The sequence below is a fragment of the Propithecus coquereli genome, unplaced genomic scaffold (assembly GCF_000956105.1).
Source record: "Propithecus coquereli isolate 6110/MARCELLA unplaced genomic scaffold, Pcoq_1.0 Scaffold513, whole genome shotgun sequence".
Taxonomy (NCBI): Eukaryota; Metazoa; Chordata; class Mammalia; order Primates; family Indriidae; genus Propithecus; species Propithecus coquereli.
The window spans coordinates 937,481-957,369 of record NW_012150986.1 but is presented as its reverse complement, the minus strand read 5'-3'; the positions used below and the strand labels follow the sequence as shown (position 1 = coordinate 957,369).

The 19,889-nt window shown below is 41.0% G+C and overlaps 1 pseudogene; it reads left to right on the top strand.

Moving 5' to 3' along the window:
• Positions 1-1,880: 1,880 nt before the first annotated feature.
• On the top strand, positions 1,881-11,787 carry LOC105820188 (annotated as a pseudogene).
• Positions 11,788-19,889: the final 8,102 nt, after the last annotated feature.

The window sequence follows — 19,889 nt, the reverse complement described above, 5'->3', positions numbered from 1 at the left end:
AAAATGTATTAATAAAAATAAAAGGATTTGTTCTGTTAAATTTGGATTCAGTCAAAAGGCCACACTTAAGGACCTAGAAGGCCACAGATTCCCCACCCCTGGTCTAGTCTCTGTCCATCTCTCTAGCCTCTTTATCCCCCACCCTCTCTCTAACTCTGGGTTCCAGCCACACTGATCTACTTTCGGTCCCTTCTATTTGAGATTCTCTGTCCAATTCTAGGGCTTTTGCACATGATGTTTCTTCTACATAAAATGCTCTTCCCTCTTTTGGTAAACAGAATAATAGCCCCTTCTCCCAAAGATATCCACATCCTAATCCCCAGAACCTATGAACATATTACCTTATATGGCAAAAGGAACTTTGTAGATGTGATTAAAGTAAGGATCTTGAGACAGAGGGTGGGGAATATCCTGGATTTCTGGGTGGGCTCATTGTAATCACAAGTGTCCTTATAAGGGAAAGAGAAAGGCAGGGGAGCCAGAGTCAGAGAAGGAGATGTAATGATGGAAGCCAAGGTCAGAGAAGAGAGATTTGAAGATGCTATGTTGCTGGCTTTGAAGATGAAATAAGAGGCTATGAGTCAATGTGGCCTCTAGAAGCATTAAGTGGCCTCTAGGAACTGGAAAAGGCCCAGAAATGGATTCTTTCCTAGAGCATCCAGAAGGAATGCAGCTCTGTTGACACCTTGATTTTAGGACTTCCGACTTCCAGAGCTACAAGATAACAAATTTGTGTTCTTTAAGCAACTAAATTTGTGGTAACTTGTTACATCAGCCATAGGAAAGTAATACAACCCTCTTCTTCATCTATTTGATTCCTACCTTCCATCAGATCTTAGCTCCTCAGGGAAGCCTTTTCCACATTCTGTCCAGGTCAGATCTTCCTAGTACAGGCTCTCCTAGATTTATCATGTCTTCTTTCTAGCTCTTATCACAATTGTGTGACTATTGATTAGCCCAGCTAAAGGCTCTGTAAGGGTTGGTACTGCGTCTATTTTTGCCCATCAGCATATTCTCAGCACCTAGTACAATATCTGGCATATGATAATCCTTAATATTAATTTAAAAGACATAATATAAAGTTCTATAAAGTTCTGAAAACTGTTCTTTGTCACAAAATGAGCAGAGGTGGCAGTGCTAGACATTAGGAATAGGCATCAAAATGTATCAGAACTAAACAACCTCCAACAACCAACTCTCCCTAGAAAAACTTTAAAATATACCTTTAGTTCTTCTAAAATTCTTGTTAAACTCTGTCATGCTATTCTTCAGGCCAAAATCTGGTACACGTTTACATTAAAAAAATCATATTGTAAGGTCCTTTACAGTTTACAAATGAGCATCACATATATTATTTAATTCTCAAAACAATCCTATGGGCCGGGCGCGGTGGCTCATGCCTGTAATCCTAGCACTCTGGGACGCTGAGGCAGGCGGATTGTTTGAGCTCAGGAGTTTGAGACCAGCCTGAGCAAGAGCGAGACCCTGTCTCTACTAAAAATAGAAAGAAATTAATCGGCCAACTAAAAATATATAGAAAAAATTAGCCGGGCATGGTGGCACATGCCTGTAGTCCCAGCTACTCGGGAGACTGAGGCAGAAGGATCACTTGAGCCCAGGAGTTTGAGGTTGCTGTGAGCTAGGCTGACACCACGGCACTCTAGCCCGGGCAATACAGTGAGACTTTGTCTCAAAAAAAAAACCTATGAGGTAGACTCAGCTGAATGTCTTATAGTAGTTTTATATAAGGAAACTGATGCTCATAGGAATTGCCCCATGAACCACAATCCCCAAAACAAAAGTAGATCTCAAACTTAGCCCTTTTGACTCTAAATGTAGTATGATCCGCCCTGCATGGTGCCCCACACTGTTATTCCTCCATGGATTTAGCAGGTTTTTCTCATTTCGGCATCAAGCATGCAATTGGTGAGCATTTGCTCATCTCTGTTAAGCAGCTCTTGAATAAACTGGCTAAAATCATTCTGCTATTTGGCCCAAAGGCATTAAGAGTATTATCATTAATTTTGTCATGTCCCAGCTATACTTTTTACAGAAACAAAACAACTGCCTGTATTTGATGCCTTGGTAGAACAGAGATTATGAACAAGGCAAAGGAATTGGAAATAATTCCAGGATATACTATGGGAGTGTGCAGCTGAGATGGGGAGAGACAAAATCACTGGAGGAAGGAAAGTCAAGGGACAGAGAAGCAGAATATCGGAAGGGTTATTGATATGGTATGGAAATGCCCAAGAATCATGACAGGAGCCGTATTAGAGAGAGTGATTGTGCAGGAGATCCGAAATCTTAGAGGAAGGAGGGAGAGTGACAGGGCTGGCTGATGACTGTAACCAAGAGGAGTGGTGGGTGGTTTAGTTCAATGATATAAAATTCAAAGATAGAGAGGGGGTGGCATTAGTGAGGAGGGAGAATGGTCTTGGGAACTTGAAATGAACAGCAAGGAAAGGCACCCAGCCCACCCTCTGGTTCAGGGATATGGGAAACCTGGGATAGAAAATAGCCACCATGTCAGAGGGTGGCAGCAAAACTGTGTCTTCAGGAAAAAGCCAGGATGTATGTAGAGCAAGAATATAAAGGAAACATTTAGAGAAGAGACTTAGGTTAGAGGGAATTTTGTTGGTGACTAAATAAGAATTCCAGAGGGCATAGTAGAAAAGTTTGAGTTGGGGAAAGGTGGACAATAAAGGTTAGAAAGAGATGTTGTATAAGCTAGTCTCCAAGGATTGTCCAGCAAGTCCTGCCCTCCTCTATGATCAACAAGACGTGGGGAGCCTGTTTTCTCTTCCCTTGAATCAGTGCTGTCTCTTGACCAATAGACTACGTCTTTCCTTGGAATACTCCCTTTTGGGACTCAGCCACCATGCTGTGAGTGATCCAAGCCATATGGAGAGGCCACATGGAGGGGACCAAAAAACTCTGATCAACTGCCCACTGGAGCTTTCCACCAAACACCTGCATCAACTGCCAGCCGTGTGAGTAATGTGCCATCTTGAACATCCTAGCCCAATCAAGCACCCAGATGACTGCTGCCCCAGCTGATGTCATGAGCAAAGAATCATTCAGCTGAACCCATTCAACATATTGAATCACAAGAGATGAAATGATTGGTGGTTAAGCCATTATGTTTTTGAGTGGTTTAGGTACAGCAGATGACTGAAATACGGATTCACAAAGTCATCTAGGGACTAGGGTAGATTGATAAGGAATGAACAAGGAGCCTTGGGTTACTTTTGTGACTTACATCATCAAGGAAAGTTTTGATGAGCTAACCTTACCCCTCCCCCCAGCAATTGGAAGAATGAAATTGCCTTGGCAAGTGTACTTCTCCCCATCGTCTCTGTGCTGAGTCACATTACAATAATGACTACCTTTCTGCTTCAGGACACATTCTCTGCCACTGAGACTTGCACATAAGCAAGATACAAAGCTCCAACTGCAGATCTGAAGAGGAGGCCTCCAGTTGAATTATGATTTCAGGCTGAATCTTAAAAATTATTTCTACTTTAGAGATGCCTTCATATAAAAATCATCACCAGACACTCAAGTATTAGGACTCTGCCTCACCCTTCATGTGTGATTTCCCCCTCCTTGAAGGAGATCCTCTGATTGGCATTCAGGTTAATGTGAAAGACGCTTGAAGATGCAAATGAACTGAGTAACCATGACAACAAAGAAGGTAGGAAAACAAAACAAAACAATTATGCCTATGCAAATTGCTTTCTGAACCATCAAGGTGAGAGAGAACATGGCTGTCAGCAAAAATGCCTAATGGCCAATGACAAATGCAGAATGAGTCAAAGCCGGTGGCATCTGTTGGGACAGCTGTGGTCAGGGAGGAAGCTAGGCCTTCACAAGTCACTGGTCTGTGCTCCTGTTCACAATGTTGGTGCACATGCGTGCGTGTGTGTATGTGTGTGTGTGTTAGTGTTTATTGAATACCTACATACCAATAATTTTCAGAAAAATACATTATATTTTACTGAATTATTTTCAGTCCAAGCTTTCCTGGACTTTTGCTCTAATAGCACCTTAGACGTAACTCCACCAAAGCCCTTAACTAGTCGAATTCCAATTGACTCTGCATGGGGCAGAGCAGTGCTTCTCCAACTGCGATGTGCACATGATTCGCCTGGGCATCTCATTAAAATGCAGATTCTGACTCAGCAGGTCTAGGGTGGGTCCAAGATTCTGCATTTCAAACCAGCTCCTCCAAGGACCACACCTTAAGATGTGAAGATGTAAGCTTAAGAGTATGAATGCTGCATCCAGACCACTTGGGTTCAAATCCTGACTCTGTATATTAGCTATGCGATCTCTGACAAGTTACCTGGCCTGTCTGCGCTTCTTTATTCATAAAATGAGGATGATAAAAATAGCAAAGAATAGTGTCTACCTGCAAGGGTTCTTGGGTGGCCTAAATGAGTTTGTGTATTTAAAATGTTTAAGCAGTGCCTGGCATGATGTAAGCACTCAATAAATATTAACTATTATAATCTTATGTCCTACTCACTAATTGAACATTTTTTATGTACTGGCAACTATATGCTATGTGTTTTACCTCGGTCATAGATTTTAATTCTCACAACCTTATGAGGAAATTGATTCCACTTTACAAAGAAAAAAACACAAAGGCTTAGAGGTCACAGAGCTAGTGGAAATAGCTGTCTGATTCCAGAGCCCACACCTGTGCCGTGAATATCATGAGGGAAGAAACTGTAACTATTTATGACTGTATAACCAGGGAGCTAGCACAAAACCAGTACATCGTAGGTGCTCAAAAAAATTTTGTCGAATGAATGACCTAGTGTAATAGGCATTTTTGCCCTGAATTTAGAAACAAGTGAACTGAAGTTCAAAAGAATTTTTTTTTATTTCAGCATATTATGAGGGTACAGATGTTTAGGTTACGTATGTTGCCCTTGCCCCCCGACAAGTCCGAGTTTCAAATATGTCCATCCTTAGGGTGGTGCGCATTGCACTCTTCGTGTATGCAAATACCCGTCCCCTCCTCCCTCCTCCCCCCTCCTCCCTCCCCCCTGCCCAACATCCAATAGATGTTATTCTTATATGTGCACTTATGTGTTGATCAGTTAATACCAATTTGATGGTGAGTACATGTGGTGCTTGTCTTTCCGTTCTTGGGATACCTCACTTAGTAGAATGTGTTCCAGCTCTATCCAGGAGTATACAAGAGGTGCTGTATCACCATTGTTTCAAAAGAATTTTAAAACTTGCCCAATTACACCACAAACAGGAGAGTTGGGATGGAAACCCAGACCCCTTATATATTAATATAAAGGCTATTTTCATCACAGAAATAATCTTGACTTTATCCACTGAGAGAGAAGAAAGTGAGAAAAGAAGACAGACTGCTGAGCAAGCACTCGAAAACTGCTAAACTCAAAAAGGCTGTTTGAGTTGTTTGGAAGATAATTGACCTACAGAAGCTAAAATTAAGGCATTTGTTCAGGTGAAACTTCTTTGCCAGAGTTTCTGTTACCCAACCAGATTGGGGTACCCTCACCCAGTGCAGCAAAGCCAAACACTGAAGCCGAGAGTTGCAGTGGGAGAAAGGGGCATTTTTATTGCATGGTGCCATGCAAGGAGAATGGGCAGCTAACACTTAAGACCCAAACTCCCTCATGCCTTATAAGCAAGGGTTCTTAAAGGCAGAGGTACATAGGTGGATTAAGAGATTCTTTGATTAGCTGAAAGGGATGTCGTGTGGGTATGATTTTCTCCAAGCCCCTCAGAGAGAAACTTAAAAACAATGAACGGTGATCAGAGTTCAATTCCTCAGTCTCCCCTTCTCTATATTTTCCATCTGGTGGGGGTTCTGAAAAACAACTCAAGAACATATGTTAAGATGCCATCTTTTAGTTTCCATAGGGAACCAAAACACCTAGTGACTCTGGCTTCCTTGGAGGACCATTATTATTACTCTCTTCCTGCTCTTTAGGTTGCCCATTCACTTTTCAAGGCTAGCTAAGTGCCTGGAATTTCCCTTGAAGGGACTCAAGATTTTTCCTTTATTTCTACGCTTGGGGGACCAGGCAGGCCCCTAAGAAGGGGGTACTTGCTCCATCTAATTTCCCCCTTCTGTTGGAGCCTCTAAACAGTGTCAGAATCATTTCCCCATGCTTCCCTGCACTTGGAGCCGATGGGTTAATGGAGCTTCCTCAATGATCTTACATAACTTTTAGCAGGTATCATAGTTTGGATTCCCCCAAGAATTCAGTGCAAGTACATAGTTTGTTTGAGAGATGTTGAGAACATGATAGGAGAGTGGAAGGTGATTCAGAGAAGGGAAGGCATCCAATAAGGAGTACATTATAAAACCATCTACCTACAATTGGTAATTGGAAATTAAGCCCATGGGGAAGCTCTGGAAAACACTGAAAAACACAGGTCTCAAATTTATCCCACATGGGAGGAAAGGGAGTTGAGGTATTGTACACCAACGCCAAGAGTCATTGATTGAGGGCTGCTCCCTGCGGCATTAATTCCTTGGTGCTTCAAACCTGTCACATATGGGTGCAGAGTGGCCCCCACTGTTCCAGAATAAGCCATCAGGCACAGAGATGTAGATGCTGCCATTTGGATGTCAGTGGGAGCACTGTGAAATGGTAAGAGTTCATGGGATATGGACAGGGAACCAGCAGAGTCTGCTAAAAAGGAGCTCTTTTTGCTGCTTCCCACTGCAGCAGCTCACCAAGAGAGCAATTATATGGAGAAAAAAATTACCTACTTGTCCAGCTGGGGTTGCTGGGGGAAGGGTATGCAAGTACTATACATTTTAGGTCAGGCAGTGCACAGTGATTTCCAAAAAGGGGAATGCAGGAGCCAATGGACCCCATCTATTGGTTAGAGTGTTGATAAGTGGCCCACATCTGTACATCTTAACCCTGAATTCATTTAACTGGATTCCTGAATGGTTGTGGGAAAAGGAATAAGAGAATCTGTACTTAGAGGATGGGGGGATGGTAAGAGGAGAAGGCTCAGAGAAGGTGTCCTGTATGTGTTATTAGATTTGTTCTTAATCTCACAAGAAAAGAATACATATATTTTCTGAAATATCAGTGTGTTTTTCAGAAGCAGTGAGGTCATGGAAACCGTAATCTTTGCCATGTGCTCTCACAGCCACAGTTATGCTAATGAAACTGGGGTGAGGGAAGGGGGAGAGTAGTGCTCCGGGTGAACATGGTGAAATCAGACTTGAGTCTGGGAGCTGGAGGGGGATGGGAGAGCATGTGGAGACCTTGGCAGTTGTTTCTGCATTCAAGGCTTAGGTCTGAGGCTGATGGGCCTCTGATCTTCGTTTCATTTTCCTGACACCTGGGCCCTGGAAGCTGCCCATACCCCAGAGTGTGGGGTGGTAGACAGCAAGATATGCCATCACTGTTAATATGATCTATCATCACCAATGACTGGAGGAAAATCATTCTAAGTGGGTTTTAAAACTGGATTTGGGGTGTAGAGAGTCAGACCTTGCTGCTATTTTTACTCGATTTCTTAAACAAAGGGGCTGTGGTGCTATTGTGGAATTACAGCAATGTGGACCTCAAGAAGCCACAACAGACATTTATTGGCATTTGGAGCTCTACCTCTAGATATGGAGTTAAAATACTATGTTTTCAAACCTTCATACTACCTTTATTCCAAAGACATCTAAAAGAGCCTAGGGAAGGTAGATTCGTTGTGTGTGTCTATGCAATCGTCAGTCTCTTTCTTTCTGTCCTCTTCTCCTTCCTGCCATCCCCGGTTTTCCATATAGAAAATGTCTTTAAAGCATAGAGTAGGTCTGTGTATATTTGCATAACAGCAGTCCTCTATATAAAAGTAAATCCTGAATAGATTGCTCCACTGTATATACGTATGGGCATGCATGTCACATACACAGATTTATTTTTCTAAGAACAAATGTGTCAATGTTTCTTTTCCTTGAGAAAAATCGCCAACTGCCAGAATCTCAAATTCCATGTAGGAATTTACAATAACAGAGAAAATATATGTAAAAAGCCACAGAGAAATAAAATATAGTGAGGAGTGAGATTTTTGTTTCAAATATCCCTGAATTTCCAAGACTTCACAAGTCAAGTAGAAGGCTGTTCTATTCTTAGAATGGCTTTGTCCTCTATAATAGGTCAACAACCTTTAGGACACTGACCAGTGTAATTAAGGCTCATTCTTTCCCTGAAGCAAAGAAGAGCTATGGCCACAGGATTACTACAGAACTAAGGAAAAACACAGCTTTGGAATCAAACTGTCCTGAGTTCAAATCCAAGCCCTGCCACTTACTTGGGCAAGTTTTTAAACCTCTTGGAATCCGCTTCTTCCTCTATAAAACAGGGCTATTCACACCTCCAACAAAGGGTTATTGTGAAGATGAAATATACTGTATGTGGAAACACCTGGCACAAGGTGGGTGTCAAGAACTGCAGAGAGTCTAAGATGTGACCCTATTTGCAAACTAACGAGCTAGCCTGCCACAGTTTTATGTATGATGGTAGAAGACATGAGACTCCTGGGTCAGAAATGGAGGACAGTTTATTACTCATAGAAATAATAGTAGTCAGATTATCAGCAGTTTTTGCATCAGTTTCCCAAGCCCCAATTCCCACAGGGTGATCCAAAGAGGGCCAGCATATGCAAGTGGGCTTTGTTACAGGAGAGGAACCCCAAGCCTAGGAGATCTGAATCTTTTACAATGGACAGTAAGCATGCTCCAGAAGACAGTGCCTTATTCATACTAGATGTTGGCCCCTTGCTCTGGAGAGAGACACTATGTCTGTCTTTCAAGGCATCCTGGAAAAGGTAGTTCAGAATAAAGGGCAATCAATGCTCTGCTCACAAGATGCATGGAAATATTAATATGAGAAACCCACAAAAAAATAATCTCCCAACAGTAGGTTCTCAATAATTGGTGGTTGGCAATGGGGTGGGAAAGGATGATAAAAAAAAAAATAATTGTTTCCCTGGGTTCTGCACTGATCCTATTTTGCAAGGCCTTGAGGAATATAACTACATAATCTTCCTTATAAATGAGACTCAATGTGATGCTGTGAAAAAAAAGGCTTTAGAGTCATAAAGACATGGGTTTAGATACTAGCTTAGCCATTCACCAGCTGGGCAACTTTAGTTATTTCTTAACTTCTGTGATTTTCTGTTTCCATATCTGTAAAAAGGGGATCATAATACAAGCTACTAAGTGATGTGTTATATAGTAACAGGTATCGTGGTGTTATGATATATATATATATTGGTTTTCATCTATGGTTCCTGGCTAATAACTCCCATAGTTCTTGTTATAATGTTGGGGTGCTCTAGGCCTCAGGAGATAGAATCTCTCTCTGACCTTCTCTTGTCCTCCTTTCACCTGCAGAAGGCAGGACTCTAATCTGATTGTGGATCAAAAGACCCTCATTCCAGAGAGTGTCCTGCCCCATACCCTGGAGGAAGGAATGCTGCACAGACAGGCCTTGCTGGGTTTAGATCATGCACTTTTTGTCCAATCACATTTCTACGTGGCTGTCAATCATGCCTATGTTATGAAGCCTCCATAAAAACCCAAGAGGACTGGGTTTGGAGAGCTTCCAGACAGCTGAACACATGGAGGTTCCCGGTGGGTGGTGTGCCTGGGGAGGGCGCCCCTTCCCCCATACCTCACTCTAGGTCACCCTATGCATCTCTTCATCTGTATCCTTTGTAATATCCTTCATAATAAATCAGTAAACGTGTTTCCCTGAGTTCTGTGAGCCACTCCAGCAAATTAATCAAACCCAAAGAGGGAGGGGTTCATGGGAATCCCAACTTAAAGCCAGTCAGTCAGAAGCTCTGGAGGTCCAGACTTGCAACTGGTGTCTGGGGGTGGGGGGACAGTCTTGGGGACTGAACCCTCACTCCATGGGATCTGACACTATTTCTGTATAGATAGTGTTGAAATTGAATTGGAGGACACCCAGCTGGTGTCTGCTGCTTGGTGTATGGGGAAAAACTCCACATTTGGTCACAGAAGTCCTCTTCTGTGTTGATTATTGTGGAGTTTAGAGGAAAGCACAGTTTGGGGAGTATTTTCCCAAAGCAGGTATAAATATGTACAGCATATAGAAAGAATCCAATAAATGGTAGCTATTGCATTCTTGTATGAAACAGGCATTTATTGAACATCTACTATGTTTCCTTCATTTGTTCATTTGACAAATGATTATGGTGCATGTACTTTTTGCCTGGCATGGTGCTAGGCAGTGAGAATACAAAGATAAAGCTAGAATGGTCATTGCCTTTGAGGACAGCACAATCCAGGGATGGAAACAACTAAATTATAGTAATAGGAGGCAAGTGCCAAAGCAGAGGTTGGAACCAAGTGCTCTGAGAACTCAGAGGAGATAAAAACCAACTTCAGAGGAAGCTGAGAAAGCTTCGCCAAAGAGGTAATATTTGAATTTGGTTCTGACCATTCCAACTTTAGCTCGAACATGAAGAGAGGAAAAAAGATCCTGAGATGACTTGATGTTCTCATATCCCCTGAAAACCAGACCAACTTCTCCAATCTGTCAGCTTTTGTGAAAGAAGAAGGGAAGAGAAGGGAAGTGAGAAGCAACAGAAGGAAAAGGAAGGAAATGGAGGGAGAGAAGGACACACCACTTGGAGCTCTTAGCAAGTGTTGAGAGTATCAGGGCGCCAGTAAATAGTAGCTTTTCCCTTCTCTGATTCAGAGGCGCCTGCTGGCGGGGACAAGCAGGTCATCGCAAGGAAGGTTTTGGGGACAGTAAAATGGTTCAATGTAAGAAACGGATATGGTTTGATCAACAGGAATGACACCAAGGAAGATGTATTTGTACACCAGACTGCCATAAAGAAGAATAACCCCAGGAAGTACCTTCGCAGTGCAGGAGATGGAGAGACTGTGGAGTTTGACGTTGTTGAAGGAGAAAAGGGTGCGGAGGCAGCAAATGTTACAGGCCCTGGTGGAATTCCAGTTCAAGGCGGTAAATATGCGGGAGACCGTAACCATTACAGATGCTATCCACGTCGCAGGGGTCCTGCACGCTATCACCAGCAGAATTACCAGAACAGTGAGAGTGGGGAAGAGAATGAGGGATCGGAGAGTGCTCCTGAAGGCCAGACCCAACAACGCCAGCCTGCGCAGGTGAAGGCTCCCTCTTACTACATGCGGAGACCCTGTGGGCGTCGACCACAGTATTCCAACCCTCCTGTACAGGGAGAGTGATGGAGGGTGCTGACAGCCAGGGTGCAGGAGAACAAGGTAGACCACCCGTAAGACAGAATATGTATCGGGGTTATAGACCACGATTCCGCAGGGGCCCTCCTCGCCAAAGACAGCCCAGAGAGGATGGCAACGAAGAGGATAAAGAGAATCAAGGAGATGAGACCCAAGGTCAGCAGCCGCCTCAATGTCGGTACCGCCACAACTTCAATTACCTATGCAGACACCCAGAAAATTCTAAACCACAAGATGGCAAAGAGACAAAAGCAGCCGATGCACCAGCTGAGACTTCGTCTGCTCCCGAGGATGACAGGGCGGGTCTGAGTAAATGCCGGCTTACCATCTCTACCATCATCCGGTTTAGTCATCCAACAAGAAGAAATGAGTATGAAATTCCAGCAATAAGAAATAAACGAAAGATTGGAGCTGAAGACCTTAAGGCTTGCTTTTTGCCCGTTGACCAGATCACTAGAACTATCTGCATTATCTATGCAGCATGGGGTTTTTATTATTTTTACCTAAAACGTCTTTTTTGGTAATAACAAACGTGTTTTTTTAAAAAGCCTGGTTTTTCTCAATACGCCTTTAAAGGTTTTTAAATTGTTTCATATCTGGTCAAGTTGAGATTTTTAAGAACTTCATTTTTAATTTGTAATAGAAGTTTACGACTTGATTTTTTCAAAAAAGTCAACAAACTGCAAGCACCTGTTAATAAAGGTCTTAAATAATTAAAAAAAAAAAAAGACAGATGAAATCTCTTCCTCTCCCCTGCAATCTGAGATGGTTTTGTGACGTGTGTTGGCCAAGAGAATAAGGCAGAAGTGATGTTGTGTCAATTCTGGACCTAAGCCTCAAGAGGTCTTGTGCATTTCTACTCACTCTCTTGGAAGTCTGCCTAGATGCTATTTGAACAAGCCCAGGCTAGTCTGCTGGAGGATGAGAGACCAAATGGAGCAGAAACAAGTCATCACATCTGATACCATCACAGGTCAGACAGCCCCCAAGCAATACAGCCACTGATTTCAGATGCATGAGTGAGCCCAGCTGAGACCAGAAGAACCACATAGCTGAGCCAGCCCAGATTGCCAACACACAGAATTGTGAGCTAAACAAATCGTTGTTGCTTTAAACACTAAGTTTTGAGGTAGTATGTTATGCAGCAAAAGCTAACCGATACATAAGACTATGGCTTCCTAAATTATCTCCCTGCTTGCAAGCTAACTAACCTCCCCCCATGACCATTCCCAATACAGCACTCATTCTGCCAGACTCATCAAAAACTCATATCTGAATTTTTTACTTCCCTACTTAAAATCTACCAATAACTTCCCATGAACTACAGTATAAACTCAACCTTCTTAGACTTAGAAATAATTAAGAGCTCTTTAAAATTTAGTCCCAACCTCATTTCCCAGAATTCCTCACCTCCTAACCCTCCTTATCTGTCAACTTACCATCTAGCCATGTTCTTCTACTATTCTCAGTTCTAGGAAAATGCCCCATGCTCACATTTCTCCAGGCTTTTTCTCTTACTGTTCTCTCTACTAAGAATATCCCTTCCCTCTCTTCTCCATCTTTATGCCTCTAGAACCTAGCAAGTTCCTGGCATATAATAGGTGCTCAGTATATGTTGAAATGAATAACCAAATTACATTTTATGATGGAGCTGTGATCCAATTATAGCTACCATTTAAGAAATGTTTATTATGTGGCCAAGTACTGTGCAAATGTCACAGCAACCCTATTAGTTATATATTTATCACATCATCATCATCATTATCGTCATCACCATCATCATTTCCATGTTGCAGATGAAGAAACTGAGACTTGGAGAAGTCAGGTAACTTACCAAAAGTTACCCTGCTAAAAAACGGTGGCAGTAGTACCGGAAGGCCTGAGGAATCTGATACTACTTTCCACCGTCAGCAGTATCAGCCCCAGCATCTATATATCTGGCCCACTTCCTGGATCAAAGATGGCACCTTCTCACTGTGTCCTCACATAGTGAAAGGGGCAAGGCCTCTCTGGGGTCTCTTTTATAAAGGCACTAATCCCATTCATGAGGGCGTCACTCTCATGGCCTAATCACCTGACAAAGGCCCCACCTTTTAATACTATCACATTGGGGATTAGGGTTTCAACATGTGAATTTTGGGGGAACACAAATATTCAGACCACAGCAACCCTCTAAGCTTTGGTTTCTGTTATATAAGAGTCCAGCTTTAGGAGTCCTAAGAAAACCCTTTTATTTCCCTTTATAGTCTGGCTTACAGGACTATTGTCCCAGTAAGTGTTTTTAAAAATATAGTTGAAGTTTAAGACTGAATAATGACTATTTTGTCCTATGCTTTACTTACGTCCTCCACCCAGCACAGTAAGCCTTCATTTTATGGGATAATCCTAATGGCAGAAGAACAGCAGGTGATGATGACAGTAATTCCTCCTCCTCCTCCTCCTCCTTCTCCTATTCTTCTTCTTCTTCCTCTCCCTCTCCTCCTTCCCCACCCCCTTCCTCTCCCTCTCCTCTTCCTCCTCTTACTTCTTCAATAAAAAGTACCCACCAAAAAGGGAAAACACATTTGATAATATTTTAAAACATTATCCTAACATCCAAGATAAGTTGAAGAATAAAGTAAAGTCATGGGAAATTGTGAAGTATTGGCTTTTATTTTGAATTATATCTACTCCAAGAAAATAAAAATTGGTTTGCCAATAATTAAAATATTAAGTTATTTTTATTGCATTTTGCATAAGTCTGAATTCAAGTTAATTATTGCTATCCAGAGAGTAATTTTGAAGCCAGAGGGAGAAATCTTTAAATATTGCCTCAAACACACCAGGTAAAACATTTTAAAGTGTTTTTTCCAGCATAGAAGAAGCAAGATTATGAATTTAGGAGACAAAATTCTCATCATCAATCATCAGCTGATAGATCTAGAACACCCACCAGAAGTCACATTAGGGTTAATGACAATTTCATTTCCCAATGTGTACATGCCCTTACAATTTTAGGCTACATTTTTTAAAACTTGGAACATATATTTAAGAAAGGATGAGCTTTGTGTGTGGATAAGATTAGAGTGAGCAGGGGGTTCTGTTGGGCTATGTGAGCAGGCGGAAAAAAAAATACTCGTCCCTGACTGCCAAGGTGTCAAACATTTCACCATTAGTTATTCCTGTAACTTAAGAATTACCCTAATCAGCAATCCTCTTTTAAAATCCTTTCATTAGCTTCACCATATATTTAATGAGCACTCTATGCAAGTCATTATGCTAGGGCTCAAAGATGAGTTGGAGATGGACAGTGGGCGGAAATGAGGGAGAAGCAACAAATAAATACATGAGTTAATCAAGTCAGCAGCACCTTAGTGGGACTTAGATTTTCCCAGAGGTTTTTCCTTCCTCTGGGAGTTAGGCTTAATGAGAACTCTGGGTATCTGAAGAGGGAGCAGGAAGAAGGAGAAGTAGCAGCTGCTAAAAACTGTAAGATTTCCTTGATTTAGCTTGCAATTTCCCCCTCCCTCACAGCCACATTTTTTTTTTTATTTCAGCATATTATGGGGGTACAGATATTTATGTTACTTATGTTGCCCTTGCCCCCCCCCAAGTCCGAGTTTCAAATATGTCCGTCCTTCGGGTGGTGCGCATTGCACTCTTTGTGTATGAAAATACCCGTCCCCTCCTCCTCCCTCCCCCCTCCCCCCACCCACACACAGCCACATTTTAATATTTCAAAAGTCAGGATTTATCCTGAAATCTATAAATAGATTTAATAAGGCAGTACATTTCTTCTTTGTTTTAAATTATTAAATTGAGCTTGTTATTAAATAGTGCTTCTTATAATCCATGGCATGTTTTCCTTAAAGAGATCAGTAATATTTTTAATTGAAATTTTTATTGAGGTAATTGTAGATTTACTATAGTGCAGTATCACAATCAGGATATTAAGAATCCATAGAGCTTAATTGGATTTCCCCAGTTTTACTTGTACTCATGTGTGTGTTTAGTTCTGTGGAGTTTTATCACATGTGTAAGTTTGTGTATCCGCACCACAGTCAAGATACTGAACAATTTCCTCACCACAAAATTCCTTCATATTGTCCTTTTATAACCACACTGATCTTCCCATCCCCAAACACTGGCAACCACTAATCTGTTCTCCATTTCTAAAATTTTGTCATTACAAAAATGTTATATAAATGGAATCACATAGTATGTAGATTTTCAGAATTCGATTTTTTTCATTTGGCATAATTCTCTGCAGATTCATCTAAGTTGTGTGTACTGCGTGTATCAGTATTTGCTTCCTTTTATTGTTGATTAGTATGGAATGTCCGTACCATCGTTTGTTTAACCATTCACCTGTTGAAGGGCATCTGAGCTGGTTTTGGCTATTAGATCAGAAATATTTATTGAACACCTACTATATATGCTTGGTACTTTATATTTGTTGTCCAAACTAATCTTTACCCCCAAAAAATCCCTGTGAGATAAATATTTGTATCTGTACTTTATCAATGAGGAAATTGAGGCTCCATGACGCCAATTATTATTATATAACATGCTGAGGTCACACAATTTGTAAGTGGAAAGTGAGAATTCATACTCAGATATTCAATTCCCAAGCCTATGAATGCTATTTGTCAGTTTATCTGATTGTTTTTCCCATGGGCTATCACAGGCATTGGGACTGGGGCTGGCCAAAATGAGCCCAGAGTGAGAACATCCCCAGTTTGCTCCATTATTTTCCCACCATAGATCAGAACAGACCTGAGTACATGTGCACTACAATGCCTGGTATCTCACCTGCTTGATGGATCTGTGGTTCAGAGGTGCCTATGATTAGAGGGTCATCAACAAACCAAATAAAAGGTGAAGGTGAGATTTTCTTCCCCCATCTTGATAAACACTCAATTGTTTCTTGTGCTCTCGTCCCACTTTCTCTTCCAATTGGCAGATGTACCAGGGGAGTGATAGTTAAACTGACACATTGTCATTCTGAAAACAAATGACTGGAAATGCCACACTAGCTCATATAGTCCCAGAAAAAGCTTCAGAGCAGCCCATCTGCCCAGGGGAGGGACACATTCTGCCTGTCATAACTCAAGCACTGTCTCCTGGAGGAATGAGTATGCCTGTCAATAATGAGCCAGCCCTCTGTGGGAATAGCCTTTAGGAGAAATAGGAACATGGATCCTATCCACTTATGGACTGCAATGCTGGGACAATTTCTAAGCCCTCTCTGCTAATGCAAGTGCTTTCCCCACCAGCCCATCACCTACAATTGCCACTCCCACTCCACAGTCCTCAAACCAATTTCTCCTCCTTGGGACAAAAGCAAGGGGACCTGTGTACATTTCAAGGGGAGAATTTAAACCATGATGAGCTACAACCACATACCCACCACAATGGCTAAAACTGAAAACATTGACAATACCAAATGCTGACGAGGTGTGAAGCAACAGGAACTCTCATACATTGCTGGTGGGGATACAAAATGATACAATCACTTTGGAAAACTGTTTGGCAATGTCTACTAAAGCTAAATGTATGCATCTCCTATAAGCCAGCAATCCCACTCCTATGTATAAACTCAAGAGAAGTGAATACTTGCATCCACCAAAGGATATGTACAAAAATGTTCATAGCAGCTTTATTCACAATAGCCAAAAACTGTAAAAACTCAAATGTTCATCAATGGGATGATGGATAAATGAATTATTGAATATTCATACAATAGAATACTACACAGCAAAAAAAAAAATTCTGATACATACAACATGGATGAATCTGACAGACATTACATTAAGCAAAAGAAGCCAAACTCACAAAGAGTACACACTGTGTGATACCATTTATATGAAGTTCAAGAAGAGGAAAAATTAATCTATGGTGATAGAAGTCAGAATAGTGGTTACCTCTGGGAAGGAGTGGGAGTGAACAGGGGCATGAGGAACCATCTGGGGTTCTGAAAGTGGTTCTATATCTTGATCTAGATGGTGGTTACTTGGATATATACACAGTTAAAAAAATTCATCAAGCAAAACACTTAGGATGTGTACACTTTATGCCCTTTTCTATGTAGACCAAAACTTCTAAAGTTTCAAAAAATATAAGGGAGAATTTCTTCCCCATTCACCTTGTAGAACACTGATCCAGGCCAACCTTTTTTCCTATCCTCCTCCTCCTCATCTGCGGATCTGTAGACACCAGGACATGTGACAGAGCCAGTTGACTACTCCACCCAACAGATTATTTGGGGGAGGCAAATTGATACAATAGTAGGCATAATTAGTGGGAAACCAGATGAGAGATTGGCACTGCAGTCTGAGGCAGGATAAGCACTTCATGCTAAAATGCCTCCAGAGACTTTTCCTGTCTCCTGTTAACAAAAGGGTGACTCATGCCGAGGCGGAGATGAAGGAATTATTTGAGCGTGGATGATTTCCGCTACCTTGGAAACTTGAGTTCAAGAGACACACTGAAACACACATACACACGCATACACGGGGGGGGGGGGGGGCGGGGAATCTATGTTTTGAGAGGCACTGATTTCAGAGTGATTTAAATACTCAAAATGAGAGATAGAGATTTAAGAAAAATTAGCAGGTGTACCAAGCTCACATAATATGTGCATTTGTTGTTTTTATTTATCTATTTTCTAATTTGCATGCAGTAAAATTCACTCTTTGTAGAGTACAGTCCTATAAGATTGAACAAATGCATACAGTTGTGTGGCCACTACAACAATCAAGACACAGTTCTATCACCCCAAAAAATTCCCTTGAGGTGCCCCTTTGTAATCAATTCCTTGTTCCACCATTAAACCCTGCAACCAATAATCTGTTCTCCATTCCTATAATTGTACCTTTTCCACAATGTCACATAAATGGAATCACACAGAATGTAGCCTTTTGGGTCTGACTTCTTTCACTTAGCAGAAGGCCTTTGAGAATCATCCATGTTGTTATATTAATATGTATCAATATTTTATTTCTTTTTATCACTGAGTAGTATTCCCTGCTATAGATGTCACACAGTTTGTTTAACCATTCACCAGTTGGACATTTGGGTTATTCCTAGTTTTTGGCAATTATGAATAAAGCTGCTATAAACATTTACGTACAGGTTTTGTATGAGTATATGTTTTCATTTCTCCAGCAAATACCTATAAGTGGGATTGCTGGTAAATACAAGTTTAACTTTCTGAGACACTAACAGTTTTCCTAAGGGTTTGTATCATTTTACATTCCCACTAGCAATGTATGAGAATCCCAATTGTTCCACATCCTTGCCAATGGTTGGTATTGTTGCTTTAAAAAAATTTTAGTCACTGTCATAAGTGTGAAGTGGTATCTCATTGTGGTTTTAACCTTCATTTCCCTAATGAATAATGACGGTGAGCATCTTTTCATGTGCTTATTTACCACTCATATATCTTCTTTGGTGATGTGTCTCTTCAAATCTTTTGCCCATTTTTTAATGGAGTATTTATTTTCTTATTGCTGAATTTGGAGAGCTCTTTATATATTCTAAATATCAGTTCTTTGTTAGAAGTGTGATTTGTAAATATTTTCTCTCCATCTATGACTTGTCTTTTCACGCTCTTAAACAATGTCTTTTGAAGAACAGAAGTTTTTAATTTTGATAAAGTCTAATTCATTAACCTTTTCTTTTATGGATCATGTCTTTTGTGTCATGTCTAAGAACTCCTTGGGTCACAAAGGATGTTTTCCTAAAAGGAAGGATGTTTTTCTTAATGTTTTCCTAAAAGAATTATAGCTTTATATTTTATATTTATGTCTGTGATTAACTTGAGGCTAATTTTTATATATGTTCTGAAGTTGGGTCAAGGTTCATCTTCTTGCATCTGGATGTTCAATTGTTCCAGCACCATTTATTGAGAAGATTATCCTTTCTCTGTTGAATTGCCTTTGCAGCATTGATGAAATCAATGAGTAGGTTAACTTCTGGACTATCTGTTCTATTCTATTGCTCTATGTTTCTAGTGTTTCACCAATACCACACTGCCTTGATTAACGTGGCTTTATAGTAAGTCTTGAAATCAAATAGTGTGAGTTCTTTGACTTTGTTCTTTTTCAAAATTGTTTTGGATATTCTAGCCCATTTGCTTTTCCATGCAAAATTTTAAATCAGTTTGTCAATATCTACTCCAAAAAAATCCCACTGGAATTTTGATTAGGATTGCATTGAATCTATAGATCAATCTGTGGAGAATTGACATCTACACAATATTGAGTTTTCTGATGGATGAACATGGTATATCTCCCCATTTGTTTAGATATTCCTTGGTTTCTTTCTTCAGTGTATTGTGGCTTTCAGCATAATGATCCCACACATACTTTGTTAGATTCAAATTTTCCACTTTGGGGAAGGTGTTATTATAAACATTACTTTTTTTCTTGAAGAGACAGAGTCTCGCTCTGTTGCCCAGGCTAGAGTATAGTGGCATCATCATAGCTCATTGCAACTTCCAACTCCTGGGCTCAAGTGATCCTTCTCCCTCAGACTCCCAAGTAGCTAAAATTTCTATTTTTGTAGAGACAGGGTCTCGATATGTTGCTCAGGCTGATCTTGAACTCCTGATCTCAAGTGATCCTCCTGCCATGGCCTCCTAGAG